The 8,743-nt window shown below is 40.1% G+C and overlaps 1 pseudogene; it reads right to left on the bottom strand.

Moving 5' to 3' along the window:
• Nucleotides 1-5,580: 5,580 nt before the first annotated feature.
• On the bottom strand, nt 5,581-6,020 carry LOC115286952 (annotated as a pseudogene).
• Nucleotides 6,021-8,743: the final 2,723 nt, after the last annotated feature.

Raw genomic sequence — 8,743 nt, 5'->3', positions numbered from 1 at the left:
TTTGGGGTCCTCTCTGGAGCAGAGACCGAGACAAGGATTAGTGTGTGAGTTTATCTGGGAGACAGTTCTTTGAAGCAAGAGTGAAGGGATGGATAGAGTGAGGCAGGGAAGGAGGGAAAGGTAACCGAAGGGTACATTATTTAGGCTGTTGCATTAAGCAATGGGGGCTGGATTCTCCCAGAACCCTGGAAAAGCATACAAAATGCCCCTCAGAAACATCCATCTGAAGGACTGTCTCCAATTACCCACAGTGGAGGATTTCCCAGGAGCTTAACTGCCCTGAACTGGGATTATATTTGCACATAGCTGGGGCAGGATTCAGAGAAGGCTATGGGGGTAAAACAAAAACAGACACAAACAAACCAGGGGTGTAAAGACCTCCAAAAACCTGCTCTTCCATATGAGCAACAAGAGCTGTCAAAATCAACTTTTTGTAGAACTCTGGAAATTAAAGGTTTGCAATAATCCAAGGAGTATTTACCCATGAAAAATAGCTGAATCTCAGTAAAAACAGCAAGTCTTGTAGCATTTCAAGGCTGATCACAAAACTTAAGAGGAAAACCCAGTGAATTAGGAGGTTTGGGAAAGCTCTGATATATTCCTACAAATCTGGGAGGCCACAAGCATGTACAGGACTATGCACATACCCAAGAAAGGCCTGGAAGGCTTTGCTCTCCCACACAAGCAAATAAAAAGGAAAATGAATGAATGAAAGTGGTGCAATTTATAATGATTACCTTGAATTGCTTATAGCTAATTTTCAAATATGATTCTAATTTTATATTCTAAATACAGTTCTAAGCTCACTTTTTAATATTAACCTTTTTTTCTTTATAACACATCTTACAACAGATAGCAACTGCTTACCTGATTATCTACTGCAGTGGATCCCAAGTATCCGTAAGCCTAGGAGTTACTTAAGAAACTGTTCAAACTGTTGATTTTGGATTTCTCCTATCTCTAAACTACCCCTGCTCTCCTCACCCCCACTAAGGAGTGTGATTCGGGAGGATGGGGAGGGTCTGAGTGTCTGCATTGCCAACAAGCATCCCAGGGGATTCTGATGCAGGCAGTCTGTGGATCCCAGGTGAAGAAACAGTGACCTTGTCTAACTCATGAGTTTCATGGTTGAGATAAATGAGACAGAGAAAGCGGAAAGGACTTCTTTAAAGTCACATGCTGGAAGTAGAGGAATAGAGAGTCTAATTTCATGTCTTGTCACCTATAGGCTTGTGTGTTTTCCACGAAATCACAGGTCTCATGTATTTGGGCTAGAATAGCCCTGCAGTCACAGGTGTGCCCAGGGAGGCAGTGGACCTCGTCTCAGGGAGTATTAAACCTGACACATATCAGCCCATGGCTTGGGCGATCTGAATTTGTGCCACAAAATTTTATTTTATTTTTTATTTTGAGAGAGAGAGGGGGAGAGAGAATGAGTAGGGGAGGGGCGCTGAGAGAGGGGGACAGAAGATCCAAAGCTCCGTGCTGATAGCAGCGAGCCAGGTGCAGGGCTTGAACTCACAAACCTTGAGATGATGACCTGAGCTGAAGTCTGATGATCAACTGGGTGAGCCACCCAGGCGTCCCTGAATCTGTGCTATTATTGTACATTAAAGGCATCTTATACAGAGCATCAGAATGTGAGCAATGCCACATGAACACCATGAGAGGGCCAGTGAACGTGATGATGTATTTGAAAGTACTTGGAGATTTCAGAGTGTGGTAACCCAAGGATCCACTAATACTAATTGCTTCTTGGGCCAGAGCTACACAGTGCTAAGCATTCACATATTCTCAGGCATGGGGATCACTGATTTAAGTGTTCAGTCTCTGGCCGGCATCTGATATCATGAAACCACAACTGTAGAGAATTCCAATTCATAGTTATAAATATACTTGGCTGCAAAGATCAGAGACAACAGAAGCAATGAGAGAGTGTTATGCACACTTTTCTAGGATGAAAGATCAGCCTTGAAACTATATTATCATCATTTGATATCACTGGGCTGGTATGGGTGGGGAAACCGAGAACAAAGGAAAGCCTCCTGTGCAAAGGCATGGTACTACAGGAAAATATGGTAGCCTGGGGAGCGGGGAGTGATAGGTAATTTGTAGTGGCTAGGTGAAGGAGAGAGAGACAGAGACAGAGACCGAGACCGAGAGAAAACTGGTGGGTGGATAGAGAGAGGCAGGAACACTGATCATTGAGATCACAACAAGAGGCAGGATCCAGATCCTAAGGGCCTCAAATGTATTTTTTTTTAAGATCTTGGACATCACTTTATTGACAATGGGGATCTATAGGAGGATTTCACGTGACAGATTGCAGTTTAGAAAGATCATTCAGGTGGGAGTATAGAGGGAAATTGGAGAGGTGGTTCAGGAATAAAGACCAATCAGAAATGATAAGAACCAGAGGTAGGTTAGTGGTTAGCAGTTCTTCCCATGCTTGAGGATGACCAACTTCAGTTTCTGCTACTGGGCCAGTCCTCAGGAGGCCTAACCCTGGGAATTTTTGCCTACTGCCTTTTTCTTTCTTTCTTTTATAAAATGTTTATTTATTTTTTATTTTGAGAGAGAGCGAGTACGAGAGAGAGAGAGGATAAGAGAGAAAGAAAGAGAGAACCCCAAACAGGCTCTGCCCTGTCAGTGCAGAGGGGCTCGTACTCACAAACCGTGAGGTCATGACCTGAGCCGAAATCAAGAGTTAGACGCTTAACCAACTGAGCCAGTCCGTTTTCATTTCTTAGGAGACATTCCAATAATCTGATTTGAGGATCAAATTTCAGATATATGAGCTTGCATGATGGGAATAAGGGGAGAAGAAGAATGGAAAGATATATAAAGATGTAAAACTTAGAAGAAGATTCATCAAGAAGCTGCAAAATTATCTTACAAGTATTGCTTTAAGAAAAACTCCCAGAATTCCAAAGTGGATGTTTTCTGTAGTGATTAAATATATTTCTAAATACATTTTTAAAGAGCTTTTATTAAAATTAATGAGGTCAAAAAGGTAAAAGGTTTTTGAGTTGCAGAAAGAAAGCTGATCAGTGCCTTGCGTTTTGACAATATGCATTCTGAGTAGGAGCCAGAACCTAACTTCACATCTCAGAGGAGCTAAAATTTTCTGAGAAGGGGATAAAAAATGTACACTCACAGGGGTTGGTGGAGGAGGCTAGGGCTGGAAGCCAGGTTACTAAATCACTGTCTGGAGCAAGTGGGCAGATGTGAAAAGTGGGAGGAATGTTCAGACCACATTATTTCCTAGTGAAAATGCTAATGCAAATTTGTAACCATAGCAACACAATAGACCTATTAAAACAAAAAAAATTTCAATGTCAATTGCACGTAATGGACACACACACACAAAAATCCTCCTCTTTTTACTTTTTACTAATAAGTAAAATTTTGTATTCCGTTTTGTTTCCTTTCTATCCATCAGATTGACAATACTTTGTTAGAAGATTTCAATTTCTTGATAATCCTTTCTCACACAGAGGCAAAAGTTTTAGAAGTATAAAATGCCTGGTAATTTTGGATTGAATGTCAGACATTGTGAATATTACCTTATTGGGTGCTGGTTATTTTTATATCCCTATAAATATTCTTGATGCTTGCTCTGAGCTAAATTACTTGCATTCTTTGGAGGCTTGCTTTTAAGCCTTGTTAGATGGGACCAGAGTAGCTTCTAGACAAGGACAGATTTCCCCCTAACTACTGATTCTTCTACCCAATGGGATGTGAAATAGAAGGCTTTCCCCCCCTGGTTGGTGGGAACAGGAACTATTTCGTCTTATTTAGGCAACAAGTATTTTCCCCCCTCTAATTCTTTCCCTGGCCTCAGGTTGTTTCCTTACATGTATATACTGATCACTTTCTACCTGAACATTCCAGGGGTACACTCTCAGATCTCTAAAGCTCTCTCTGTGAAGCTCTCATCTCTGAAACTCTAGCTGCCTTGGCATCCTTGAGTTCCAGCTCCATCTCCACAACTTAGGGAGCCCTCCTCCCTGCACTTGTCTTGGAAACTCTTTCTAGACAGTAAGCTGGGATGATCACAGCGTTCTCCTCATTTCCTCCTCTCTCTCAGGGATCACTGTCCTGTGCCTGGTGTCCAATATCTAAGAACTGTAGATTCATACATTTTGCCTGTTTATTTTTTAGTTTTTTTTTTCCAAAAGGGAGGGTTAGTTTGGTTCTTGTTATTCTACTTTGCCTGAAGTAAAATTCTCCAATTTTCTGGCTTCTGAATGTGGTTGATGAGTAATATATTTTGAGAACAGAATAAAGTACATCTTGAATGATGAATTAAAGCTTCTTAATGTTTTAGGATAACTTAATAAAATTTACAACATTTCAATCATAATTCTCATGATTTTATATTTGTAATTTTCATAACATTTAGTAAGCAAGCATCAAAGTTTGATTTCTCATTAATGAAGTAACCAGAAAGATGATAAAGCCAGTTAGGAAACTGAAACACAGAGAAAGTAATTGATGTATTAGGAGAGAGGGAGAAAGACAGAGAGAGAGAGAGAGAGAGAGAGAGAGAGAGAGAGAAAGAGAGAGAGAGAGCGAGAACAATCAAGAAGGAATGTAAATGGAAAAATATGCTGGAATAGGATTGCTAAATTAGATCCAAAACTGGTTCAGATCCCAAAATAAACCATAACCTTTGGGATTATCTTCTCAGCTTAATAGAAATAATTTTTATTTCTATTATACAAAAACTCATTCGTGTGGTATTCATTTTCGCAAATTAACATCTAACCTTTACAGGCTTCAACATGTCTTTAAAATGTCTTATGTCTTTAAAGGTGATCCTTGGGTGAGCTTAAGGCCATGTTTTTAGGCCTTAAGGAAGGCCATTTTAGGAAGGCACTGAATGGATACAGTCATCTTTTTTTACTCATTTCCAAGTTTTGGAAATCTTCTTAACATAAGTATTACCTATAAGTCAATTAGATCTGCCAATATCTAGCTGATCACTCAGGGTCTATGTTTGCTCATTTAATAAAAAAATTAAACTAGAGTAGTGTTTTATAACTGCAGTTACATGTTAGAGTCACTTTGGGGAGCTTTTAAAAATTACCAAGGTCCAAAATTCCGGTATATGTATACCTATACCTATACATATATATGTATAGGTGGTGGTGGTGGGTGAGCTCTCCCAGGGGTGGGAGAGCTGAATGATTGGTTTTTGTGTTCCAATTAGATATAGTCAGCTTGAGTCGCTGGAAAGAGATAGGAATGTCTGCAGACAATTTCTTAAAAGAAAAGAAAAATCAAAATTCATTTTGTGTCCCTGCTTCTCTACTGTTGAGCTCACCCATATTCCCAGAACAGGTATTCTTTCACACAGTTATTACGGGATATTGCCTTTCTGATTTAAGACCATTAAAGAAAAATAATGGAACAAGTATAAGCCTTTAACATGATTTCAAATAATGAAATTCTACTTCAAATTCTATTCTTTCATACTTGTTATCACTGAAAAGTATTTTTGGTGTTTTTTTTTTAATTGAAAAGGATTTTATTTCATTTTAATGGTTTTTGTTGCAAGTTGTAGATAAGATTACTTTAGTACTGCATCTTCTCAATTGTTTCTTCCTTTTAGTTGCTCTTTTCCTTTCCTACTTGGTGAGACTTGCCCTTCTTTACCTTCAAGGATCTTTTTGTGGTCTTTGTCTGGTTTTAGTCTAGTGACAACCACTTTACTAGGATGATGCCCACGTGGACAAGTGTGTCATTTGTCTTATCTCACTGTACTCATTCAATGTAGAGGATGTATTTCTTCCCGTAAACCTGGACTACTTTGCCAATTTGCTGACCTTTGCAGTGTCCTTGCACAACCTGTACTTTGTCATCCTTTGGGATGGGCATGGATCGAACTTTGTACTTCTGTCTCAGCTCTTTGGAGAGAAGGGAAGACATAATCTTCCTGCGAATGTGGGAAGATACATTGAATGCCTTTTGTGGTTCTTGCTCTGATCAGAAGTCACAAAGCGATTGAACTTCATTTTGGCTGCTGGTGCTTTTGCGATGGCAACAGGAAGGAAGAGCAAAAAGCAATTTTTAAAAGCAAAGGTTTTTGAAACTCTTCACCCTAAACATGCAATTTATGAGAAACATAGTAAAGTGTAACTAGCTGCCAAAAATTAAAAGAAAAGTTGCTTACCTTAATAAGAAAGTTTTTTAAAATAATAAATTATTATTGAATTTTTTCCAATGGTTTTTGACATCTTTCTCAATAATTACATGGCTTATTTTCTTCTATCTGTTAATGTAGTGAGTAATATTACTAGATATCTAAATATCAAACTATTTTTACTTCTTGGATTAAACCCTATTTGGTCATGATGGATTATTCTTTTAATATACTATTTGATTCTATTTCCTCCCTGACACTTTTAATGTAACAATCTTCTTTCCTTTATGGTGAAACATCCCTGTGAGTTGCATAGGGATGGGTTTAATTTTCATAGCAGCTTGACAGATTAGAAAACTCAGACACAAATGTGGAAAATGACTTATTAGCCAGGAATAAATGGTAAATTAGTGACAAAATCTATACTTAAATGTTTGATGCTTAATTTATGGCCTAGGAACTTTTTCCTATTACTCACCTCTAGTAAATTTATGTTTTCATCTAGCAAATATCCCAAGCACCAAGTATTTCATAAAACCTTACAATATTTCATATACCCTTAGAATACTGTCTTGAAAATAAGATTTTCAATTCTAGATAAATCATTAACTGGTAAAATTTTAATTCTTAATGCTTTTCTTTTCTTCTGCTACACAGTAACAGTTCTTGTAACTATAATCGTGGGGCTTAGGGAAGAATGTGGGTGTACATGTGGGAAGAGATGAGAACAAGAGAGGAAAGGTGGATGGCTGAGTCACTGGCTGAGCTAGACAACCCACCCAGATGAGTAGATTTGGGGGTAAGCCTGAATGGATGGGTTTAGAGAGGCTTGGACACATTAGTGTAAATTTCCAGGTGTGAAATCTACAAGGCAGTTGAAAATGTAGTTCTGAAAACTCTGAAGAGAGGTTGGGGTGGCTATGTACAATTGGTAATGATTGGCATAGAATTGGTACCAGAGTTTTGGGAATAGATGAAATCACCCAAGGAGAGTATGAGGAGCAAGGAGAAAGGAATATGAAAGTCCAACATTTCTATGGATAGAGAAAGAGGAACCAAGAAGAAAAACAGAAAGAAGAGTCACAGGGGCTCCTAAGTGGCTCAGTCAGTTAAGTGTCTGAGTTTTGAATTCTGCTCAGGTCAAGATTTCACGGTTCGTGGGATGGAGCCCCACGTTGGGCTCTGCACTGACAGCATGAAGCCTGCTTGGCATTCTCTCTCTGTGTCAGATTCTCCTTGACAGCTCTCAGGAGGAACCAGCCATGACAGTGCCTTCATTTACACTTCTAACTTCCAGAGGGTGGGACAATAAATGTCTGTCATGTAAGCCACTTGGTCTGTGATAACTTTGTTACGGCAGCCCTCACAAACGAATACAGAAAGTGTCTACTAATTGGATGGTGGGGTCAGGGAAGACCCCTCTTTGGAGGTAATATTTAACCTGAGGCCTAATTAAAGGCAAGACCCAGCCCTACGCACATGAACCCCTGCGCATGTGCATGCTCTCTCTCTCTCAAAATAAACTTTTTAAAAAAAGAAGAAAGAGGAATCAGAGAGTTGGAAAAAAGCAAGAGTGGGTAATATCCTAAAAGCCAAAGAAAGATTCTCTTCCCTTTTCACCCCAACCGTATCTTCTCCCAGGCTTTCCCATCTCAGTAAATTGCTCACCACCTACCCAGCTGCTCAAGTAAGCAAACAGATACCTTTCTGATGACCTCCACCACCAACCTCCCCCCATCAGCAAGTCTTATCAATTCAGCTCCTAGTTATGTATGAATTTCTGTACTTCCTTTTCTTACACAGGCACCCCATGATTCCTAGACACTAACATCTCTCCCCTGGACAACTGCAGCAGATTTCTCAGTGGCCTCCCTGATTCTGATTTTATTCTCCTTCTACCTAGACCATTCTCCATGTAGCAAATAGAAGGCTTTTACAAAAGCACAAACAAGATCATGTCATTCCCCTGGTTAAAATCCCCCAATGGTTTCTCATTGCTCTTTGACTATAATCCAAACTTTATCAGGACCTAAGTGGACCCACATTTGACCCCTGTCCAGCTCTCTGACCCCATCTGCACATTCTCCCACTACTGTTCACTAAATCCAGCCACACAAAAGGCATTTCTCTGTTCTTTAAACATACCTAGTCCACTTTCCCCCTGGGCCATTGCATTTGCTTATCCCTTTGTCTGAAGTGCTCTGCCCCAGACTTGTGAAAGTCTGGCTCTTGCCTTTAATTAGGCCTCAGGTTCCTTTTTTCTGCTCATATTGTGTTATTTGTCCCTGGAAGCACCAAAGAAGAGGAACCTTGTCTGTCTTTGGCGCAGACTCTGCTGGTGGCCCTGACACATCCCTGTTGCCATAGATACCGGCAGCTTCTCACTGCAAGCTTCCACAACGTTCTGTCTGAGGCTTTTCCTCAAGCATGCTGGGCCTCGCATGAGGCCGGCTGTGGGGGCACAGAAGTTACCGACAGATGAGAAGTGGCAGAATACTTCATTTCCTCTGCCCTGTGTCAGGGACAGCGCTGAAGTTTCCCTTCTGCTCTCTCCGAGAGGTCCAAGCAGGACTGAGTCAAACTATCCTTCCTGCT

The sequence above is a fragment of the Suricata suricatta genome, chromosome 3 (genome assembly GCF_006229205.1).
Source record: "Suricata suricatta isolate VVHF042 chromosome 3, meerkat_22Aug2017_6uvM2_HiC, whole genome shotgun sequence".
Taxonomy (NCBI): Eukaryota; Metazoa; Chordata; class Mammalia; order Carnivora; family Herpestidae; genus Suricata; species Suricata suricatta.
Note: the sequence above shows the minus strand (reverse complement) of the source record. Positions and strands in the feature narration are given on the sequence as shown.